Raw genomic sequence first — 25,218 nt, 5'->3', positions numbered from 1 at the left:
TTAATTGGGAAAAAAAATACCTGCTCTCCAAGAGTTATAATAACTCTGCTACCCTCACGTTCTGTGACACATAAGCAGGGACACAGCACAGTTATTAAACTTCTCAGGTTCATTGAATATACGCAGTGCTGCCTGTTGGTGGGAAAAAACTGAAAACAAATCTATTTGTCCAGCCTCTGTCCGTCCTTACGCCTGTGGAGACGTGTGAGCTGCGTGAAAAACATTGCTAAATCATACGCAGCCAGCTACGCTTTACTGCTGGGTTCGCCATTTGCTTTCCTTAATTGGGAAAAAAAATACCTGCTCTGCCACAGTTAATAACTCTGCTACCCTCACGTTCTGTGACACATAAGCAGGGACACAGCGCAGTTATTAAACTTCTCAGGTTCATTGAATATACGCAGTGCTGCCTGTTGGTGGGAAAAAACTGAAAAGAAATCTATTTGTCCAGCCTGTGTCCGTCCTAAGGGCGGTGGACACGTGTGAGCTGCGTGAAAAACATTGCTAAATCATACGCAGCCAGCTACGCTTTACTGCCGGCTTCGCCATTTGCTTTCCTTAATTGGGAAAAAAAATACCTGCTCTCCAAGAGTTATAATAACTCTGCTACCCTCACGTTCTGTGACACATAAGCAGGGACACAGCACAGTTATTAAACTTCTCAGGTTCATTGAATATACGCAGTGCTGCCTGTTGGTGGGAAAAAACTGAAAACAAATCTATTTGTCCAGCCTCTGTCCGTCCTTACGCCTGTGGAGACGTGTGAGCTGCGTGAAAAACATTGCTAAATCATACGCAGCCAGCTACGCTTTACTGCTGGGTTCGCCATTTGCTTTCCTTAATTGGGAAAAAAAATACCTGCTCTGCCACAGTTAATAACTCTGCTACCCTCACGTTCTGTGACACATAAGCAGGGACACAGCGCAGTTATTAAACTTCTCAGGTTCATTGAATATACGCAGTGCTGCCTGTTGGTGGGAAAAAACTGAAAAGAAATCTATTTGTCCAGCCTGTGTCCGTCCTAAGGGCGGTGGACACGTGTGAGCTGCGTGAAAAACATTGCTAAATCATACGCAGCCAGCTACGCTTTACTGCCGGCTTCGCCATTTGCTTTCCTTAATTGGGAAAAAAAATACCTGCTCTCCAAGAGTTATAATAACTCTGCTACCCTCACGTTCTGTGACACATAAGCAGGGACACAGCACAGTTATTAAACTTCTCAGGTTCATTGAATATACGCAGTGCTGCCTGTTGGTGGGAAAAAACTGAAAACAAATCTATTTGTCCAGCCTCTGTCCGTCCTTACGCCTGTGGAGACGTGTGAGCTGCGTGAAAAACATTGCTAAATCATACGCAGCCAGCTACGCTTTACTGCTGGGTTCGCCATTTGCTTTCCTTAATTGGGAAAAAAAATACCTGCTCTGCCACAGTTAATAACTCTGCTACCCTCACGTTCTGTGACACATAAGCAGGGACACAGCGCAGTTATTAAACTTCTCAGGTTCATTGAATATACGCAGTGCTGCCTGTTGGTGGGAAAAAACTGAAAACAAATCTATTTGTCCAGCCTCTGTCCGTCCTTACGCCTGTGGAGACGTGTGAGCTGCGTGAAAAACATTGCTAAATCATACGCAGCCAGCTACGCTTTACTGCTGGGTTCGCCATTTGCTTTCCTTAATTGGGAAAAAAAATACCTGCTCTGCCACAGTTAATAACTCTGCTACCCTCACGTTCTGTGACACATAAGCAGGGACACAGCGCAGTTATTAAACTTCTCAGGTTCATTGAATATACGCAGTGCTGCCTGTTGGTGGGAAAAAACTGAAAAGAAATCTATTTGTCCAGCCTGTGTCCGTCCTAAGGGCGGTGGACACGTGTGAGCTGCGTGAAAAACATTGCTAAATCATACGCAGCCAGCTACGCTTTACTGCCGGCTTCGCCATTTGCTTTCCTTAATTGGGAAAAAAAATACCTGCTCTCCAAGAGTTATAATAACTCTGCTACCCTCACGTTCTGTGACACATAAGCAGGGACACAGCACAGTTATTAAACTTCTCAGGTTCATTGAATATACGCAGTGCTGCCTGTTGGTGGGAAAAAACTGAAAACAAATCTATTTGTCCAGCCTCTGTCCGTCCTTACGCCTGTGGAGACGTGTGAGCTGCGTGAAAAACATTGCTAAATCATACGCAGCCAGCTACGCTTTACTGCTGGGTTCGCCATTTGCTTTCCTTAATTGGGAAAAAAAATACCTGCTCTGCCACAGTTAATAACTCTGCTACCCTCACGTTCTGTGACACATAAGCAGGGACACAGCGCAGTTATTAAACTTCTCAGGTTCATTGAATATACGCAGTGCTGCCTGTTGGTGGGAAAAAACTGAAAAGAAATCTATTTGTCCAGCCTGTGTCCGTCCTAAGGGCGGTGGACACGTGTGAGCTGCGTGAAAAACATTGCTAAATCATACGCAGCCAGCTACGCTTTACTGCCGGCTTCGCCATTTGCTTTCCTTAATTGGGAAAAAAAATACCTGCTCTCCAAGAGTTATAATAACTCTGCTACCCTCACGTTCTGTGACACATAAGCAGGGACACAGCACAGTTATTAAACTTCTCAGGTTCATTGAATATACGCAGTGCTGCCTGTTGGTGGGAAAAAACTGAAAACAAATCTATTTGTCCAGCCTCTGTCCGTCCTTACGCCTGTGGAGACGTGTGAGCTGCGTGAAAAACATTGCTAAATCATACGCAGCCAGCTACGCTTTACTGCTGGGTTCGCCATTTGCTTTCCTTAATTGGGAAAAAAAATACCTGCTCTGCCACAGTTAATAACTCTGCTACCCTCACGTTCTGTGACACATAAGCAGGGACACAGCGCAGTTATTAAACTTCTCAGGTTCATTGAATATACGCAGTGCTGCCTGTTGGTGGGAAAAAACTGAAAACAAATCTATTTGTCCAGCCTCTGTCCGTCCTTACGCCTGTGGAGACGTGTGAGCTGCGTGAAAAACATTGCTAAATCATACGCAGCCAGCTACGCTTTACTGCTGGCTTCGCCATTTGCTTTCCTTAATTGGGAAAAAAAAATACCTGCTCTGCCACAGTTAATAACTCTGCTACCCTCACGTTCTGTGACACATAAGCAGGGACACAGCACAGTTATTAAACTTAGATAATTCATTCACTAGAGGCAGTGGGGCCTTTCGTTTTCCAAAAAGGGCAAAAATTATATTTGGCCTGCAGTCTTGCGCCAATTTATTTCCTGCCTGGGAAATCTAATCACTGGTAATACAGCATGCTGAGGGGTAGGGGTAAGCCTAGAGGACGTGGACGTGGACGTGGCCGAGGACGCGGAGGGCCAAGTGAGGGTGTGGGCACAGGCCAAGCTCCTGATCCAGGTGTGTCGCAGCTGTCTGCTGCGCGATTAGGAGAGAGGCACGTTTCTGGCGTCCCCACATTCATCGCCCAATTAATGGGTCCACGCGGGAGACGGTTATTAGAAAATGAGCAGTGTGAGCAGGTCCTGTCCTGGATGGCAGAAAGTGCTTCGAGCAACCTATCGTCTACCCGCAGTTCTGCGCCGTCCACTGCTGCCAATCCGAATCCTCTGTCTGCTGCTCCTCCTTCCTCCCAGCCTCCTCACTCCACTACAATGACACCTGCTCAGGAGCGGGAACACTCCCAGGAACTGTTCTCGGGCCCCTGCTTAGATTGGGCAGCAGCGGTTCCTCTCCCACCAGAGGAGTTTATCGTCACTGATGCCCAACCATTCGAAAGTTCCCGGGGTCGGGGGGAAGAGGCTGGGGACTTCCGCCAACTGTCTCAACAACTTTCTGTGGGTGAGGAGGACGATGACGATCAGACACAGTTGTCTTGCAGTGAGGTAGTAGTAAGGGCAGTACGTCCCAGGGAGCAGCGCACAGAGGATTCGGAGGAAGAGCAGCAGGACGATGAGGTGACTGACCCCACCTGGTGTGCAACGCTTACTCAGGAGGACAGGTCTTCAGAGGGGGAGTCAAGGGCATCAGCAGGGCAGGTTGCAAGAGGCAGTGCGGTGGCCAGGGCCAGGGGTAGAGGCAGGGCCAGACCGAATAATCCACCAAGTGTTTCCCAAAGCGCCCCCTCGCGCCATGCCACCCTGCGGAGGCCGAGGTGCTCTAAGGTCTGGCAGTTTTTCACAGAGACGCCTGACGACCGACGAACAGTGGTGTGCAACCTTTGTCGCGCAAAGCTCAGCCGGGGAGCCAACACCAACAGCCTCACCACCACCACCATGCGCAGACATATGATGGCCAAGCACCCCGCAAGGTGGGACAAAGGCCGTTCACCGCCTCCGGTTTGCACCCCTGCCTCTCCCCCTGTGCCCCAACCTGCCACTGAGATGCAACCCCCCTCTCAGGACACAGGCACTACCGCCTCATGGCCTGCACCCACACCCTCATCTCCGCTGTCCTCGGCCCCATCCAGCAGTGTAGTTCAGCGCACCGTTCAGCCGTCGCTTGCGCAAGTGTTCGAGCGCAAGCGCAAGTACGCCGCCACGCACCCGCACGCTCAAACGTTAACCGTCCGCATCGCAAAATTCATCAGCCTTGAGATGCTGCCGTATAGGGTTGTGGAAACGGAGTCCTTCAAAAGTATCATGGAGGCGGCGGCCCCGCGCTACTCAGTTCCCAGTCGCCACTACTTTTCCCGATGTGCCGTCCCAGCCCTGCACGACCACGTCTCCCGCAACATTGTGCGCGCCCTCACCAACGCGGTTACTGCCACGGTCCACTTAACTACAGACACGTGGACAAGCACAGGCGGGCAGGGCCACTACATCTCCCTGACGGCACATTGGGTGAATTTAGTGGAGGCTGGGACAGAGTCAGAGCCTGGGACCGCTCACGTCCTACCCACCCCCAGAATTGCGGGCCCCAGCTCGGTGCTGGTATCTGCGGAGGTGTATGCTTCCTCCACTAAAGCACCCTCCTCCTCCTCCTCCTCCTCTGTCTCACAATCAAGATGTGTTAGCAGCAGCATGTCGCCAGCAGTCGGTGTCGCGCGGTGTGGCAGCACAGCGGTGGGCAAGCGTCAGCAGGCCGTGCTGAAACTACTCAGCTTAGGCGATAAGAGGCACACGGCCCACGAACTGCTGCAGGGTCTGACACAGCAGACCGACCGCTGGCTTGCGCCGCTGAGCCTCCAACCGGGCATGGTCGTGTGTGACAACGGCCGTAACCTGGTGGCGGCTCTGCAGCTCGGCAGCCTCACGCACGTGCCATGCCTGGCCCACGTCTTTAATTTGGTGGTTCAGCGGTTTCTGAAAAGCTACCCACGCTTGTCAGACCTGCTCGTAAAGGCGCGCCGGCTCTGCGCACATTTCCGCAAGTCCCACACGGACGCTGCCACCCTGCGCACCCTGCAACATCACTTTAAGCTGCCAGTGCACCGACTGCTGTGCGACGTGCCCACACGGTGGAACTCTACGCTCCACATGTTGGCCAGGCTCTATGAACAGCGTAGAGCTATAGTCGAATACCAACTCCAACATGGGCGGCGCAGTGGGAGTCAGCCTCCTCAATTCCTTTCAGAAGAGTGGGCCTGGTTGGCAGACATCTGCCATGTCCTTGGTAATTTTGAGGAGTCTACCCAGGTGGTGAGCGGCGATGCTACAATCATTAGCGTCACCATTCCTCTGCTATGCATCTTGAGAAATTCCCTGCAAACCATAAAGGCAGCTGCTTTGCGCTCGGAAACGGGGGCGGGGGAAGACAGTATGCCGCTGGATAGTCAGGGCACCCTCCTGTCTATTTCTCAGCGCGTACAGGAGGAGGAGGAGGAGCATGAGGAGGATGAGGAGGAGGGGGAAGAGACAGCTTGGCCCGCTGCTGACGGTACACCGGCTGATTGCCTGTCATCCTTTCAGCGTGTATGGCCTGAGGAGGAGGAGGAGGAGGAGGAGGAGGATCCTGATAGTGATCTTCCTAGTGAAGACAGCCATGTGTTGCGTACAGGTACCCTGGCACACATGGCTGACTTCATGTTAGGATGCCTTTCTCGTGACCCTCGCGTTGCACGCATTCTGGCCACTACGGATTACTGGGTGTACACACTGCTCGATCCACGGTATAAGGAGAACCTGCCCACTCTGATTCCCGAAGAGGAAAGGGGTTCGAGAGTGTTGCTATACCACAGGACCCTTGCGGACAAGCTGATGGTAAAATTCCCAGCCGACAGCGCTAGTGGCAGAAGGCGCAGTTCCGAGGGCCATGTTGCAGGGGATGTGCGTAGATCGAGCAGCATGTACATCCCAGGCAGTGCAACAGTCTTTAAGGGCCTGGCCAGCTTTATGGCTCCCCACCAAGACTGTGTCACCGCTCCCCAGTCACGGCTGAGTCGGCGGGAGCACTGCAAAAGGATGGTGAGGGAGTACGTAGCGGATCGCACGACCATCCTTGGTGACGCCTCTGCCCCCTACAACTACTGGGTGTCGAAGCTGGACACGTGGCCTGAACTAGCCCTGTATGCCCTTGAGGTGCTTGCTTGTCCTGCGGCTAGCGTGTTGTCGGAGAGGGTGTTTAGTGCGGCTGGGGGAATCATCACCGATAAGCGTAGCCGCTTGTCAACCGACAGTGCCGACAGGCTAACACTCATCAAGATGAACAAAGGCTGGATTTCGCCAGACTTCTGTTCTCCACCAGCGGACAGCAGCGATACGTAAGCAATACGTAGGCTGCACCCGCGGATGGAAGCTACGTTCTCTCTCACCATCCAAAACGGGGACATTTGTGCTTCATCAATCTGTGTCTAATATTCCTCCTCCTCCTCCTCCTGCTCCTCCTCCTGAAACCTCACGTAATCACGCTGAACGGGCAATTTTTCTTAGGGCCACAAGGCTCACTCAAATAATTTTTCAGAACAATTTTTATAAGTTTCAATTAGCTTAAAAGCGTTGGAACTTTAACTTGAACCAATTTTTCGTTACACTGGGCTGCCTCCAGGCCTAGTTACCACTTAAGCCACATTAACCAAAGCGATTCACCTGCCATCTTGGTTGGGCATGGCCAATTTTTACTGAGGTACATTAGTACTGTTGGTACACCAATTTTTTGGGGCCCTCACCTACAGTGTAATCATAGTAATTTCTATGTTCTTCGCCTGCACTCATGGTACAGAAAGGTGTGTGGGGTTGGCCTACAGTTTAGCTACATAAATGTCACTTGTGCCTTGGCTATACTAAGGCTACTGAAATGGAACGAAGACTGCGCTCCCGCTATACTGCTGCTTCAGAATTGTTACTGGGGCCTGTCTTGAGTGCTACTATTGCTTACATGGAACGAAGACTGCGCTCCCGCTATACTGCTGCTTCAGAATTGTTACTGGGGCCTGTCTTGAGTGCTACTATTGCTTACATGGAACGGACACGTGGAGAGGACACGTAGTGCCTCAAAAACATCCCCCTCCTCCTCCAACAGGGAAAACATTGTTGGCAAATGCCTTTGCATTGGTTCGTCTGGCGGCAGTCCAAGAATTTCACCTTTACCGACACTACAAGAGAGCCCCCCCACCATCCCCCCGCCACGGCCCACTTAATCCTGGCCACATTCCGAAAACCAACAAAATACAACCGTGGTACTAGGTCCGCAGTCACCACCACATTACCACCAACGCGGTTACTGTTAAGGTGCATATAACCACGGACACGTGGAGAGGACACGTAGTGCCTCAAAAACATCCCCCTCCTCCTCCAACAGGGAAAACATTGTTGGCAAATGCCTTTGCATTGGTTCGTCTGGTGGCAGTCCAAGAATTTCACCTTTACCGACACTACAAGAGAGCCCCCCCACCATCCCCCCGCCACGGCCCACTTAATCCTGGCCACATTCCGAAAACCAACAAAATACAACCGTGGTACTAGGTCCGCAGTCACCACCACATTACCACCAACGCGGTTACTGTTAAGGTGCATATAACCACGGACACGTGGAGAGGACACGTAGTGCCTCAAAAACATCCCCCTCCTCCTCCAACAGGGAAAACATTGTTGGCAAATGCCTTTGCATTGGTTCGTCTGGCGGCAGTCCAAGAATTTCACCTTTACCGACACTACAAGAGAGCCCCCCCACCATCCCCCCGCCACGGCCCACTTAATCCTGGCCACATTCCGAAAACCAACAAAATACAACCGTGGTACTAGGTCCGCAGTCACCACCACATTACCACCAACGCGGTTACTGTTAAGGTGCATATAACCACGGACACGTGGAGAGGACACGTAGTGCCTCAAAAACATCCCCCTCCTCCTCCAACAGGGAAAACATTGTTGGCAAATGCCTTTGCATTGGTTCGTCTGGCGGCAGTCCAAGAATTTCACCTTTACCGACACTACAAGAGAGCCCCCCCACCATCCCCCCGCCACGGCCCACTTAATCCTGGCCACATTCCGAAAACCAACAAAATACAACCGTGGTACTAGGTCCGCAGTCACCACCACATTACCACCAACGCGGTTACTGTTAAGGTGCATATAACCACGGACACGTGGAGAGGACACGTAGTGCCTCAAAAACATCCCCCTCCTCCTCCAACAGGGAAAACATTGTTGGCAAATGCCTTTGCATTGGTTCGTCTGGCGGCAGTCCAAGAATTTCACCTTTACCGACACTACAAGAGAGCCCCCCCACCATCCCCCCGCCACGGCCCACTTAATCCTGGCCACATTCCGAAAACCAACAAAATACAACCGTGGTACTAGGTCCGCAGTCACCACCACATTACCACCAACGCGGTTACTGTTAAGGTGCATATAACCACGGACACGTGGAGAGGACACGTAGTGCCTCAAAAACATCCCCCTCCTCCTCCAACAGGGAAAACATTGTTGGCAAATGCCTTTGCATTGGTTCGTCTGGCGGCAGTCCAAGAATTTCACCTTTACCGACACTACAAGAGAGCCCCCCCACCATCCCCCCGCCACGGCCCACTTAATCCTGGCCACATTCCGAAAACCAACAAAATACAACCGTGGTACTAGGTCCGCAGTCACCACCACATTACCACCAACGCGGTTACTGTTAAGGTGCATATAACCACGGACACGTGGAGAGGACACGTAGTGCCTCAAAAACATCCCCCTCCTCCTCCAACAGGGAAAACATTGTTGGCAAATGCCTTTGCATTGGTTCGTCTGGCGGCAGTCCAAGAATTTCACCTTTACCGACACTACAAGAGAGCCCCCCCACCATCCCCCCGCCACGGCCCACTTAATCCTGGCCACATTCCGAAAACCAACAAAATACAACCGTGGTACTAGGTCCGCAGTCACCACCACATTACCACCAACGCGGTTACTGTTAAGGTGCATATAACCACGGACACGTGGAGAGGACACGTAGTGCCTCAAAAACATCCCCCTCCTCCTCCAACAGGGAAAACATTGTTGGCAAATGCCTTTGCATTGGTTCGTCTGGCGGCAGTCCAAGAATTTCACCTTTACCGACACTACAAGAGAGCCCCCCCACCATCCCCCCGCCACGGCCCACTTAATCCTGGCCACATTCCGAAAACCAACAAAATACAACCGTGGTACTAGGTCCGCAGTCACCACCACATTACCACCAACGCGGTTACTGTTAAGGTGCATATAACCACGGACACGTGGAGAGGACACGTAGTGCCTCAAAAACATCCCCCTCCTCCTCCAACAGGGAAAACATTGTTGGCAAATGCCTTTGCATTGGTTCGTCTGGCGGCAGTCCAAGAATTTCACCTTTACCGACACTACAAGAGAGCCCCCCCACCATCCCCCCGCCACGGCCCACTTAATCCTGGCCACATTCCGAAAACCAACAAAATACAACCGTGGTACTAGGTCCGCAGTCACCACCACATTACCACCAACGCGGTTACTGTTAAGGTGCATATAACCAGTCTGACTGGGGCATGCAGACACCTTGACAGAATGAATAGTGTGTGGCACATAGGTTCCCCATTGCTATGCCCACGTGTGCAGCTCCTGATGGCGGTGGCACAGGATTGTATTTCTCATTGCTTCTGTACAGCATTGTGGGCTATCGCCCCGCCCCTATTAAAGAGGGTCGCTACCTAGCCGTGCCAACCCTGTGCAGTGTGTGCCTGCGGTCCCTCGTCGTGGCAGACGCACTTCTAAATAGACATGAGGGTGGTGTGGCATGAGGGCAGCTGAAGGCTGCGCAGGGACAGTTTGCTGTGCGCTGTGGGGGGGAGGGGGTGCGGTTGGGCAGCATATAACTCAGGAGAAGTGGCAGTGGAGTGTCATGCAGGCAGTGATTGTGCTTTGTTGGAGGTAGTGTGGTGCTTAGCAAAGGTATGCCATGCTAATGAGCGCTTTTCAGAAGTAAAAGTTGTTGGGAGGGGGGGGGGCCCACTCTTGCCGGTATTGTGGCTTAATAGTGGGACCTGTGAACTTAGGATGCAGCCCAACATGTAGCCCCTCGCCTGCCCTATCCGTCACTGTGTCATTCCCATCACTTTCCTGAATTGCCCAGATTTTCACACATGAAAACCTTAGCGAGCATCGGCGAAATACAAAAATGTTCTGGTCGCCCATTGACTTCAATGGGGTTCGTTGTTCGAAACGAACCCTCGAGCATCACGGGAAGTTCGTTACGAATAACGAACACCCGAACATTTTGGTGTTCGCTCATCTCTATTCATAATACATTTTAGCTTTTTAAAACTATAGGCATGTGTTCGTTCATTTTACATTTTCACTTTATGTGGGTGTATTTATCCAATGCCAGAGATTGTTATATACCTATTAAACATATGAACCATAATATTTTGTTGGTTGCATAATCTCTTATAACTTTGAAATTAAACCAAATTTATTGAAAATAAATATTAATTCTAGTATATAGCGACATAATAATCAGCCTGCAACAAAAAAAAAAAAAAAAAAAAAAAAATTTTTCTCAAAAAAAAAAAAACATTTTCAAAAAAAAAAAAAAATATATCTTTTATAGAGAAATATGCAGCACAACACAACCAAAACTGGTATGTTACACATAATTGCCTAATATGACAAAATAATTAATATATATACAACAAATCAGTTTTGAAATTCAATCCCTTTGGATATCTAGTGTCCAGAGTTAGGATCCAGTAACCCTCCTGTTTTAGAACAGAAAACTTATCTACATATTGTTTTCTTTTGTTTTTACATTTAACCTTTTCAATGCCAAAATAAGAGAAATTTGCCAAACTCCCACCATGTTCTTCTAAAAAATGTCTTACAGCGCCAGAATGCTCAGCATTTTTATTTTTAATATTTCTGACATGCTCAGTTATTCGTGTTCTCAATTTTCGGATTGTGCATCCGACGTAACATTTCTCACAAGCTGTACATTTGATGACATATATTATATTGGTGGAGTTACAGTTAATGTATTCTTTTATTGGGAATTCTTTTGTTTTGGAACTATTCTCAAAGGTATTACATTGTTTTGCCATATGGCAGGTGCTACATCTGGTGTGTCCACATTTTGCAAATCCCTTAAAGGGTAACCATGTACATTTATTTTCTGTTTGTTCTAACGAGAAAAAACTCGGGGACAACATGTTTCCCAGATTCCTATTTTTTCTGGCTACAACCTTTATACCTTTATCCAGAATATCACTTGTGGTTTTATCTTGACAGAGAACAGGAATATATTTCTTAAAAATTCTTTTTATAGCATTAAATTCCCTACTGTAAGCAGTGGAGAAGACTAAAAAATCTGATCTTATATGCTTCTCCATTTTTCTGAATAATAATTCATCTCTATCTATTTTACTAATATTTTTTGATACTTTATGGAGATAATTTTTATTATATCCCCTTTCTGTGAGTCTATTGATAATTCCTTCTTCAGTTTCTTTATAGTCTTTTTGTAGGGTACAAGCTCTGCGAGCTCGAATCATCTCACCAACCGGTATAGCTTTTTTCACATGGTTTGGATGTCCACTATCAGCGTGTAAGATAGTGTTGCCAGCTGTGGTTTTTCTATAGGACTTGAACTCTATTCTACCTGTCACATCATTGCCTTTTAGGACTAGATCTAAAAACGGAACCTCATCAATCCTCCCTTCTCCTGTGAACCTTAATCCCATATCATTATTATTGATATATTGGAAGAATTCTTTAATTTTTTCTTTACTATCAATTATGGAATCATTATTCCAAATTATCACTATGTCATCTATGTAACGTGCATACCACACCATGCGGCCCTCAAACGGATTATTATCACAAAAAATAAACAAAGACTCCCAATAACTCATGGTAAGATTTGCAATGGTGGGAGAAAAACGAGAGCCCATCGGGGCTCCCGATATCTGTAGAAAAAATTCATTATTAAATGTGAAAAAATTCTGGCGCTGTAAGACATTTTTTAGAAGAACATGGTGGGAGTTTGGCAAATTTCTCTTATTTTGGCATTGAAAAGGTTAAATGTAAAAACAAAAGAAAACAATATGTAGATAAGTTTTCTGTTCTAAAACAGGAGGGTTACTGGATCCTAACTCTGGACACTAGATATCCAAAGGGATTGAATTTCAAAACTGATTTGTTGTATATATATTAATTATTTTGTCATATTAGGCAATTATGTGTAACATACCAGTTTTGGTTGTGTTGTGCTGCATATTTCTCTATAAAAGATATTTTTTTTTTTTTTTTTGAAAATGTTTTTTTTTTTGAGAAAATTTTATTTTTTATTTTTTTTTTTTTGTTGCAGGCTGATTATTATGTCGCTATATACTAGAATTAATATTTATTTTCAATAAATTTGGTTTAATTTCAAAGTTATAAAAGATTATGCAGCCAACAAAATATTATGGTTCATATGTTCAATAGGTATATAACAATCTCTGGCATTGGATAAATACACCCACATAAAGTGAAAATGTAAAATGAACGAACACATGCCTATAGTTTTAAAAAGCTAAAATGTATTATGAACATATGCCTATATGCCGAGATATTCCTTATACTATATATTATCAAATCAGTTTTATATTGATGAATGTTACATTGAAATGAAGTATTTGGGTCTAACTTTAAAATACAGACAAAAAAATCATGTTTTGGCTATTCAAGATAAGTATTCGCTGGAATAACAGGTTATAATAATTCATTGCTGTTTATAACAAGTATGCTACTGAATAATATGAAATCCATCCCCCATTGCTGTATAAAGACAAATGTTCTAAACTAGTATAATCGTTTTGATAGACATGTGTTTTGGGCTAGAACTCTTCTCTAACAGATTGTGTATTATGTGTATCCATAAAATTGTGATTAAGTGATTTTTCAAACAAAATGACTTCCACCCTTAGGGAACAGGGTGAGAGGTGTTTTGAAAGAAGAAACAAAGGGTTAATAATCAGGTGTTGTTTTTAATTAGTTTCACTATTTAAATAGGCTAGCAATGTTATTTGTAAGAGGTGATCAAGGCTCATGAGGAGCTGAAACTAGTCCTCTGAACCTGTGACTTTTATATGCACAGACTACAATAAAAGGAGTTTTTATTCACGGCACTTCAAAGTTCCCACCTGATTGATTCTGCTTTACTTATAAATACCACCGGATCGAGTGGTTAATGAAGTATGTGAGTATACTCCTGCATGTGAAATATATGCTGCAAGCTGAAGTGGATAAGACGAGGTGAGACTTTTTCTGATAGTTTTAAGTGGTAGCAGAAACTTTCTGGTTGACCTCAACTACAGACAACAGGCCGAACAGCCTACATCAGACAGCACAGTGTTCCCGCTCTGAGGGTCTAAATACTCACTCATTAGACTAAGGGCTCCCACCCACTGGAGATATTTTCTCCACTGTGATGCGATTCTAAAGTTAAAGTCTCGCATCGCAGTGCGAGAAAAAAATCAGCATGACGCCGGGATATCGGCATCACGCCGACATATCGCCAGTCTTTTCAATGGGGCCAGCGGCAGCAGCGCTAGCCCCATTGAAAAGAGATGGAAAATGCCAGGGACTTCTGCCACAGCTGTAACAGCTGTGACAGCTGTGGCAGGAGTTTCCTTCATCCCCGCGGGGACCGCGGGGATGAAGGAATTCTCTGCCACAGCTATCACAGCTGTCACAGCTGTGGCAGAAGTCCCCGGCATTCCAGCCCATCATTGAAAGCACTGCTTTCTGCCAAGCCCCGCGGAATGATTATTGGGGAAGGGCTTGAAATATAAGCCCTTCCCCGATAATCTGCCAAAAGTCTGTTAAAAAATAAAAAAAAATTATTACTCATCTCATCACTTATTGATGATTATCGGGGAAGGGCTTATATTTCAAGCCCTTCCCTGATAATCATTCTGCGGGGCTTGGCTGAAACCATTGATTTCAATGGGATCGGCAGCAGTGCCGATCCCATTGAAAGCAATGGTCTAGAATGCCGCGGACTTCTGCCACAGCTGTCACAGCTGTGGCAGAAGTCCGTGGCATTCTCCCTATCTTTCAATGGGGCTAGCGCTGCTGTCGCTGGCCCCATTGAAACCACTTGCGATATGCCGGTTCTATACCGGCCTCTTTCTTGCGCTGCGATGCGAGAGTTTTCTCGTGCTCTCGCAGCGCAAGAAAGAAAATATCGTGAGTGGGTGGGAGCCCTAAGGCCTCTTATGCTGATACAATTAACTTTTTGCAGTTACTCCCAAAACCCTCAGTTCTCGCACAGTTGGATCCTGCCTCTTTAAACAGCCTCGACTGCAATGCCTCCTATCTGTTTGAGCAAGAGCTCCATACACATTACTACTCAACACCCACTCCCTTCAGAGGGCAACAAAATACAGATTCTGCTAGCAACGCATAGGTGACATGATGTTTTATGTCAGCTGAGTCTCCAAGCTGCCCTGGCATCCTCCTCTTACTCTACAACCGGGTTGGTGCTCCTTCCCAGGCCTTACAATACTACCATTCTACAGAAACTGTAATAAAATGGGCACCTTATGTACGAATGGCCACATTTCCAACAATGCACGAAATTTAGTTCTGTGGTAGTTTTATTAAGGACCTAGAGTCTGGAAATCAAATTTGTAAAAACATAGATTAAGAAATTAAATGTTCTGTAAAACAAGCCATGAGGATTTCTTTTCTGGAAGTTCATCTTAATACATATTGGCCTACATCGATCTGAACCATAATTACTGCTAGTAAAAATATTACATAAATGAGGAGAAATGTTTATGGTGACCTCGTTCTCTAGCTGTTTTCTCCTCTCTTCTATTAAGAAAAGAAAGTAATGAGGAATTTTTTGATTGGAAGTTAATCTAGAAAAAGCACTAGGACTTTGAGAAGAAGAAAATCGTTACTAACGAGAAAAACACATGACAGGAAATCTTTGTGAATTACGCAGCTCGGTACCTTGAAACAGTATTGGAGTTCATCGATAGTCTTAAGAGATGATTACTTCAACACTGGGGATAGGTTAATACTCAGCAGTTCTCATGTTTGAATGGCATTTGAGAAATTCCCATTTTCTGTATGCAACATCTGGTCAATGCAGTTTTCCCAAACAAAAAAAATTAACAAAAAGACCAAATATTAAGCAGACCTTACACAATAATAAAGTCCTGGGAGACTTACTGCGTGATTGGTTTGTGTACTTTTGTACCTCCTCAAAAACTAGAGCCTACATGCGTCTGCACTTCTTGCAGCTACACCTATGCCTGCCAAATATCTCCACACCAATTCTGTATACTTCATGTTCCTAAGGCCGCCTGCATACAACCAGGTCGGATTCCGCATGTGGATTCTCAGGAAAGGCCATCAACATCTGATCAGGGGGGCCCACTGCACAGGACCCCTGCCAATCAGCTGATTTAAGGGGCCACTGCGTTTGTGCGAATGCAGCAGGCTCTTCAATATTTACATCTGGGGTTTGATCCTGTCAGTGTTCAGAATGCCATATTATTTATAGCGGGAGTAAAAGAAAAATAGCTGAAGACGCAACAACTCCAAAAAATGGTAAAGATGGCAAGATATGAAGATTTTATTATATAAGGAGTAAAACCAGCAGAACAAACGAGTTTCGAGGAAAAAATTCTTCTCCAGTAATTGCTGGGGCATAACATGCTGGATGGCTATAGTGAGTATTTAGGTTACAATGCCAGCACAGCCAATACAGAAACTATAGGGAGAGAACTAGGCTGTAGGTGTGGCTTCTCGTGTCTGAAGTGTAGATGACAACCTAAATACTGACCATAGCCATCCAGCATGTTAAGACCCAGCAATTACTGAAGAAGAGGTTTTTCCTTGGAATGCGTTTGTTCTGTTAGTTTTACTCCTTATATACTAAAATCTTCATATCTTACCATCATCACCATTTTTTGTTGTGCCATGATCCATCTTTCTTTCACTCCCACTGTGTACTCCTTGACCTGTCTTGTACAGGTACACATCTGGCTGGTAGCATCTCCCACATACACTTGTACCCCTATTCATCAACGAACTTTATACATCCACCTACGGAGTAGCTCCACCATTTTCTTTTCCCCCTTATATTATTTATAGCAGCCATTCTGAGTACAACAAGTTTCTCTCATTAACTTTACGAGGACAAGCATGTCGTATACAGAATGGCTGCTAAAAAAATTTAGCGTTATGAGCATTGGGATCAGCGACCCCAGTGGACCCCCACTGCTCAGATATTGATGGCCTTTCCTGAAGATGAGAAATCAGCTCTTAAAGGCTGCATTGCCCCTTCAACTTTATTCTCTACATCCTCATTAAATGTTTTGTACATCCAAAAAGTTCAGGGCATGACATTTTAGACTTTGTTAAACAATTTACTTAAAGGTCTTTAGCATGTGAAATATGAAAATATGAAGTTTTTACCATTTTAGTTTTTGTTTCCTTTACAAGGGAAGAAGGGCAGTAGGATGAGGGCCTGTAACTTGGCAAAGAAACTATTACAAAAAAAAAATCTTTTCTCAAATGTTTTTGAATAGTAGGCAGTATTCTACCCTTAACTAATACTGCAGGCATTTGGGAAAAATTAACTGCTCAGATGAGATTAAAATTGAACTTTTTGGGCATCAATCTGCAGAACTGTACTCCTGTGTCCCATTCTGCCTGTCACTACAGGGGTCATTTTTTTCCCCCACAGTGGTGTCAACATGAATGTAGTACTATTTAAGTATGCATGGTCAGAAATCCATTTATTTCAATGGCGCTGACAGAAATACCCAACCGGGTGTCACTCGAGTAGTTGGCAGTCCCATTGAAAATGAATGGACTGCTAGTGCAACCAGCACTCCATTTAGTCTCCTTCTCAATGCAGGGGGTGCAGTAACACCACAATAATGAGGACAGAGGACATAGTCACAGTAGTGAGAGCCCCATCAAGCAGCAAGTTAACCCCTATTTTATGTATATAGGATAGTATGCAGTCTTGGTACAACCTCTTTAAATACAGGGCAATTTTTGAAGAAAACATGTTTCAGTCTGTCAGAGATTTGAGACTGGAGTGGATGTTCATTTTCTAACAGGACAATGACCCTAAGGCCGCCTGCAGACGGGTGGGTCGGATCCGACAGCGAGGATTTTCACCGCAGGACCTGACCCGAGCGCCTGCAGGGACCATGCATACTCACCCGCGCCCGCCGGCTCCGGCTGTTTGATGTGCCGGTTTGCCGCGCAGCCAGCGCATGCACAGACCGGAGCCAGCGGCGGGTGAGTGACATTTCTGTGCGGGGCTCCGCACGATATTTCGCGTGGCCAAATCGCGCCCGTCTGCATAGGATTATGTTTGTTAACGCAATCCTATGCAGGCTTCCAGCGGCGAAAATTCCGCGGGAAATCCCGCCGCAGAATTTCCGCCCGTCTGCAGGCGGCCTAAATATACTGCTAAAGTTACATTGGAAGGGTCCAAGAGGAAACATGGAAATGTCTTGGAATAGTCTAATCAAAGCCCAAACCTCAATCCAATTAAGAATCTGCGGCATAACTTGAAAACTGCTGTACATCCAATAAAACCCGTCTAATGTAGGCCAGCTGCACACTCCGGATTCCACAGCAAATACCGCCCATAGCATGCTATGGAAAAGCATTTTTTCCTGTACACAAGCAGAAATCAATTGCGATTTCCGCTAGCGGTGAAAAAAAATCGCAGCTTGCTCTATCTCAGTGCGGATTTCACACGAACAGCTTCCACTGAAGTCAATGGAAGCCGTCTGACCTGTGACCCTTCTGCAATGATAGGAATTTTAAAAAAAAACTGTATTGCACATGTCCAACGGCTCGCCTTGCTGACCATCCGCAGTACAGAAAAAGAAGTAGAATGTCAGGTACACGCGGAGGCCAGCTGGGCACAGGGTTGGATTCCGCAGCAGGCTCCCACATGCAGAATCCAACCCAGTCGTGTTCAGCTGGCCCTAAAAGAGTTGGAGTAGTTTTGCCTGGAAGAATGCGCAGAAATCCCAATGTCTACATGTGATAAGTTAATAGAGACATACTCCAAGAGATCTGCACCTGTAATTGCAGCCAACAGTGGCTCCACTATGGAATGACATTGATTTATAATTGTTTTAATTATTATTTATGTCACAGTAAAAATATTTACTATGGCAGGCCCTATAAGAGCTGGGCGTATCGGCATACCTAGTCAAGCTGATGGAATCACTTTATACCAATCAAGACACCACTGTGAGAACTCAGTATGGGGATACAGATTGGCAAAGGTGTCTGACAGGGCTGCATCCTCTCACCCTTCTTGTTTAACCTATATGCGGAAGTGATCATGTGGAAAATGGACCTAAACTAATTGGAAATCGGGGTGAAAATAGATGGAAGAAGCATCAACAATCTCCATTATGTGGATGATACAACTCTGCTTGCAGAAACAGAAGCCGGTCTGAAGCAGCTGATATGGAAGATTAAAGCTGAAAGTGGAAAAAATGGGCCTCTACCTGAATTTAAAGAAGACTAAAATTATTACAACTGCAAAAAATGGCCAAATTCAAATCAAAATTGACAACGAGGCATGCGGGACTTCATCTTCCTTGGTTTGAAAATTGACCAGGCTGGAGAATCTATGCCAGAGATAAAACATAGGATAGCATTGGGGCGAAGTACAATGCTAAACATGGACAAAATCTGGAAAAGTAGGGATTTTGGCATCGTAACTAAACGCAGGATAGTGCAAACCACCGTTTTCCCCATAGCCATGTATGGGGAAAAAGCTGATAGAAGGAGGATTGATGCATTTGATCTGTCGTGCTGGCGAAAGCTGCTGTGTATGTACTGCACGGCGAGAGTAACAAACAGAGAAGCAATGAATCGTATAAGACCCGATATATCTCTGGAGGGGAAGATGACCGGACTCAGACTCACAGATTTTGGCCATTTAATACAAGCAGAATCTATAGAAAAATCTATAATGCTTGGACAGGTCAGTGGCAAAAGAAGACCTGGCTGCAAAAGAACACAATGACTGATATTGTCAAAGCTGATAATCGCATGGATATCACAAATGGAAAGAAGCAGTGCAAAACCGAAAAATGTGGAGGGAGCTCGCCTTTAGGGTCGTGAATGACTAAACAGCTAACAACCACCAACAAAAATATTTTCCACCTTCAAATTGGTTGGCTTGTTGTTTAACTCAAATGATGCAAACACTCCTAAAATGCATTATATTTCCATGTTGTAATGCAACAAAACACAAAAAAAAACACCAAGGGGAGTGAATACTTTTGAAAGTAACTGTAGATTTACTAGGGTTATATTATAAGATTGTAAATTCTTGCTTTATTTTTCTTCTAGTCCTCCCCCTACTTAATGGCTGAGATGATGTTTGATTGACACTGCGTGCCACATGACAATTTACTAGTACTGGGCTCTGAAACTAATGGGCGCAATTGCAGGCGAATGGGATGAGGGCTAGAAAAAGAATATAAAAAATCAGCAGGGATCCAATATGCAGCCAATTTCACTTCTCAGAGGACATGACAAGTCCTTTTTAAGGATGGTGTATAAAATGTGTAATAGGTAGAAACTTCCTAGGCTACTGCTTAAGAATTAAAGTGGACAAAGGAAGTAGAGCAAGTGGCAGAAAGAATTTCCAGCTGATGATAGCTTTCCTTTTCCATTTTAATGGGCACAAGTATCTCTCCAATCTATCCTAGCAATTTTCACAAGATGTGATGCTTCACCTCTAGCTTTCCTGCATATTGAGTGCTATACAATGATTACATTAAATTACATTCCAAATGTTGCATTTCATAGACATGAATATACTTTGTATCCCTCACCAAGAAGCAGCATATGGTGTTAAATAGCATCTGAGCATAGCATTTTAAAATTGTTAATACAGACGCCAGAACATGATAGACACGGACACTTTGTAAAACACCGACTCACTTTATCTTTGGGGACAACTTGCCAGCTGCTGCGTTAGCTCGGAATTCAACGTGTGCAACTTTTGCTATATAATATTGTTTCATGCCAGCAGTGGCCTCAATTGAAGGCTCATCATCCACTCTGCTTCAAAATCAAGTCCCTGAAATTGTCACCGCTACATTTCAATCTTGTAAAAGAGACCAAAACAGTCTATATAGAATGGCTGAGATTTGAGAAAGTTGATGCTGCAGTCTTTGGAGTTCAGTATTTCTGCCTTGGGGAATGATATATGCAGCACATTATAGCGTAAGGAAGATAAAGGCAATCTTGTGTGAGATTAGTTACATCATGTCCGGACTTCTAGAGCTCATTCTCTGCTTGGTGCACAGGAAATGTCTCAGATACAGAACGTATACAAGGTTCCATCAAGCATATATATTTCTTATTATATCTGTATAGGCAGAAGCGTACCTTGAAGCTTCTGGGCCCTAATGCAAAACCTATAACAGGGCCCCCAACTATAATGCTGTATTCATAGTACTGAGCACCCTATATGGAGAAGAGAGGCTTTATGGTCCCCCTAAAGCTCCTGGGCCCGGGTGCAACTGCATCCCCTATAGTTATGCCCTTATCAGGGATCAGAGTTCTCTTTTTTTGAAATAGAGCTACAATTCAACTTTATAGATTTAGATTAAACATAATGAGGAAGATTTGGTAAGCTACATGGGGAACATTTACTGAAACTGCATCATGTTAAAGAGCAGGAGGAGATAAGCAGATTGATATATATAGTGGTGCCTTGGCTTGCGAATGCCTCAGCTTGCGAGCTTCTTGACCTTAGGCATGGTCTGGTAGGCAGGCTTGCCTGCCTGATCTGGAGGCCTTGATTTGGCCTCCGCTTGCCATGGGAACCTATCAACACCTCAAAATTGCATTTTAGAATGCTGATGGGTGACCCTTTACCCTGTCAACCGCTTACATGGCATAATCGCTATTGATCGGAGGTTGTTCCTCACCCGACCATTAGAGGAGGCCCAAATTCCCAAGAACGTAAACGCATTTGCAGTGTGTTTATGTGGAATGGGTGCTGCACATTTGCACGCACATCAGCATATTTTACTGTTCTTTTTGCGTGCGCAAGTCATAAACAATTGTGCGAGCAAAAATAAGCCCCGATGCTCTCAGCAATTGAAATAACCCATAGAGCATGGGTTTTTTTGTTGTTTTTTTTTGCACCCTCGAACTGCGCACACCAAATACACGCATGTGAACAAATCCATTGAAATTAATGGGTTCTATTTTCTGCATACTACCTGCGCAAATTCTGCGTGCACAAATATGCTCCTGTGAATCCTGTCTAAGAGCCCAACTATCAGTAAACAGCTGAGCCCTGACTCTCCCCTGTAATGCCCGTTATTGACTGCAGAAAAAAAACATATATGGCTGGTCACTAAGGGGTTAACAAGAAATTCTAGAAAAGATTAAAAAGAAAGAAACCAAACCCCATACCCTTTATTTGCATACTTTAATAAATAGAATTTCTCTTTAACCACATTAATTGGAACCATATATGTCAGCATGTAGATCTTCATATAGTTTTGGCCCTCTTTCAGGTTGTTTCCACTCACAGGGTAACTTACATTGGCACAGCTCCCTTCCCCCAGAGCCTGGGATATAGAAGAGCATTGCAATCCAAAACCACATTTGGTACTTGCGGCCCTATAACTTCAGCCGAGCTCGGAGAAATTCCTTTGAGGAGTTCTGCATTGGAGCATTCTGAGCACCGTGAGTCATGAAGAGACTGTTTTAGTTACAAATATTTTATTAATGCTTGTGAGTAATGAGCCGTCAGGACGTGCAGCAGTCAATGTCAACAGACCGCAATCCAGTTACTGACGCCTCAGAAGAGGGAGAATCATTAATAAATGCCGTTATATGTAATCTCCTTCATAGGTGGAATATATCAGCCCGCTCAACATTTTTTAGTAATGAAATATCCAAAAACCTCCTGTTTAAAAAGTGTCACGTTCGCACTTGAGGTGAAGCTTCAGCTCTGCAGCAAAAACTTAGCGAAATATAAAAACTTGCCAAGTGCCTGAGGAACTGGGAGCTGAAAGCAGAAAAAAGGCTAATATCCCAACAGATAGCATATGCTGATGGTCCTAAGGCCAAATTAACCCCTTGGTGACCAAGCCTGTTTGCACCCTAATGGCCAAGTAATTTTTCAGTTTTTTTTCTTCCTTGCATTCCATACCTTTTTAATTGTTCTATCAACGGGTTGTATTTTTTAATGGCATCATTTTGGAGTACATATAATGTATTGTATAACTTTTATTCATTTGTTTCTCCAATTGCCGATTGCGGAGTCTCCTGCCCCATAATCTTTGGCCCCTCACTTCTACAGTCCTTCCTACCACTTAATACTGCCATCCCACTGTTACCACCAATATTGTGCTGCCCCATATACTTACAGTGCAGCCCAGTTCCCTAAATACTATACTTCATATATAGTACTGCCTGAGGATGTGCATGAAGATAATAGCAGGCACATAACTACAAAATGATGGACCCCTGCTGAAACCTCAACATTTTTTAAGACACCACCTGAACCCCAAAATTCATTTAAAACTTAAACGAAATCCCTTAATTAATGTAGAACCCATACATGAAATCTAAATAAATTCAGACCCCCAGATCAGACAAAAAAATATTAGACCCCAGACTTCTCTATTTCCAACTCATACACACAGACACTATACAACATAAGCACTAGATATACATGCTACACTGAGGCATTAGTTATAATACATCATATTGCTCCCCATGGCCCAGTCTCTCACACATACTGCTCCCCATGGCCTAGTCTCTCACACATACTGCTCCCCATGATCTGGTCTCTTACACATACTGCTCCCTATGGCCCAGTCTCACACACATACTGCTCCCCATGGCCTGGTCTCTCACACATACTGTCCCCTATGGCCCGGACTCATGCACATACTGCTCCTCATGGCCTGGTCTTTCACACCTACTGCTCCCTATGGCCCAGACTTACACACATACTGCTCCCCATGGCCTGGTCTCTCACACATACTGTTCCTCATGGCCTGGTCTCTCACATATACTGCTCCCCATGGCCCAGTCTCACACATGTACTGCTCCCCATGGCCTGGTCTCTTACACATACTGCTCCCCATAGCCCGGTCTCACACACATACTGCTCCCCATGGCCTGGTCTCTTACACATACTGCTCCCTATGGCCCAGTCTCACACACATACTGCTCCCCATGGCCTGGTCTCTCACACATACTGTCCCCTATGGCCCGGACTCATGCACATACTGCTCCTCATGGCCTGGTCTTTCACACCTACTGCTCCCTATGGCCCAGACTTACACACATACTGCTCCCCATGGCCTGGTCTCTCACACATACTGTTCCTCATGGCCTGGTCTCTCACATATACTGCTCCCCATGGCCCAGTCTCACACATGTACTGCTCCCCATGGCCTGGTCTCTTACACATACTGCTCCCCATAGCCCGGTCTCACACACATACTGCTCCCCATGGCCTGGTCTCTTACACATACTGCTCCCCATGGCCCGGTCTCACACACATACTGTTCCCCATGGCCCGGACTTACACACATACTGCTCCCCATGGCCTGGTCTCTTACACATATTGCTCCCCATGGCCCGGTCTTACACACATACTGCTCCCCAAGGCCTGGTCTCATGCACCTACTGCTCCTCCTGCCCTGGTCTCTCACATATACTGCTCCCCATGGCCCCGGTCTCACACACATATTGCTCCCCATGGCCCCGGTCTCACACACATATTGCTCCCCATGGCCTGGTCTCAAACACCTACTGCTCCTCATGGCCTGGTATCTCACACATACTGTTCCTCATGGCCTGGTCTCTCACATATACTGCTCCCCATGGCCCAGTCTCACACATGTACTGCTCTCCATGGCCTGGTCTCTTATACATACTGCTCCCCATAGCCCGGTCTCACACACATACTGCTCCCCATGGCCTGGTCTCTTACACATACTGCTCCCCATGGCCCGGTCTCACACACATACTGTTCCCCATGGCCTGGTCTCTTACACATACTGCTCCCCATGGCCCGGTCTCACACACATACTGCTCCCTATGGCCTGGTCTCTCACACATACTGCTCCCCATGGCCTGGTCTCTTACACATATTGCTCCCCATGGCCCAGTCTCACACACATACTGCTCCCCATGGCCCAGTCTCACACACATACTGCTCCCCATGGCCTGGTCTCATGCACCTACTGCTCCCCATGGCCTGGTCTCTCACATATACTGCTCCCCATGGCCCTGGTCTCACACACATATTGGTCCCCATGGCCTGGTCTCAAACACCTACTGCTCCTAATGGCTTGGTCTCTCGCATATACTGCTCCCCATGGCCCAGTGTCACACACATACTGCTCCCCATGGCCTGGTCTCTTACACATACTGCTGGACTCCGCTATTCGGGGTGAAGTCATCCTCTGTTAAGACGTATACATCAATATAAATGAATAGTTAAAATGGCGCTGACCTGTCTCTGTAGTATGACATAGCACAAAGTTATGAAGAATATAATACAACTTACAAGGCCAAATACAGCAGCTATATGCTTGCTTCTGATTTCTGGAAACTGTCAGTAGTTCCTTTGATGTTACAACATATGGCTTTCGATATATAGGATTGTAATGGGTTAAACTGAACCTATCACATTTGATTACAGTTCACCATACAGAAATAGAAAGTGTTAATATGCTTATTTTTGAAGCATCTCCTGCACATTTCACAGCCAGAAGCTCATTAATGGTGTCACAGCCCACTTTTGCAGCT

At 45.8% G+C, this 25,218-nt stretch overlaps 1 protein-coding gene across 2 annotated transcripts in view; it reads right to left on the bottom strand.

Moving 5' to 3' along the window:
• PRKG1 (protein kinase cGMP-dependent 1) overlaps window positions 1-25,218 on the bottom strand; it is a 1,174,681-nt gene that overhangs the window by 840,246 nt on the left and 309,217 nt on the right. The gene's annotated exons all lie outside the window — the stretch shown is intronic.

The sequence above is a fragment of the Eleutherodactylus coqui genome, chromosome 4 (assembly GCF_035609145.1).
Source record: "Eleutherodactylus coqui strain aEleCoq1 chromosome 4, aEleCoq1.hap1, whole genome shotgun sequence".
NCBI classification, from domain to species: domain Eukaryota; kingdom Metazoa; phylum Chordata; class Amphibia; order Anura; family Eleutherodactylidae; genus Eleutherodactylus; species Eleutherodactylus coqui.
Note: the sequence above shows the minus strand (reverse complement) of the source record. Positions and strands in the feature narration are given on the sequence as shown.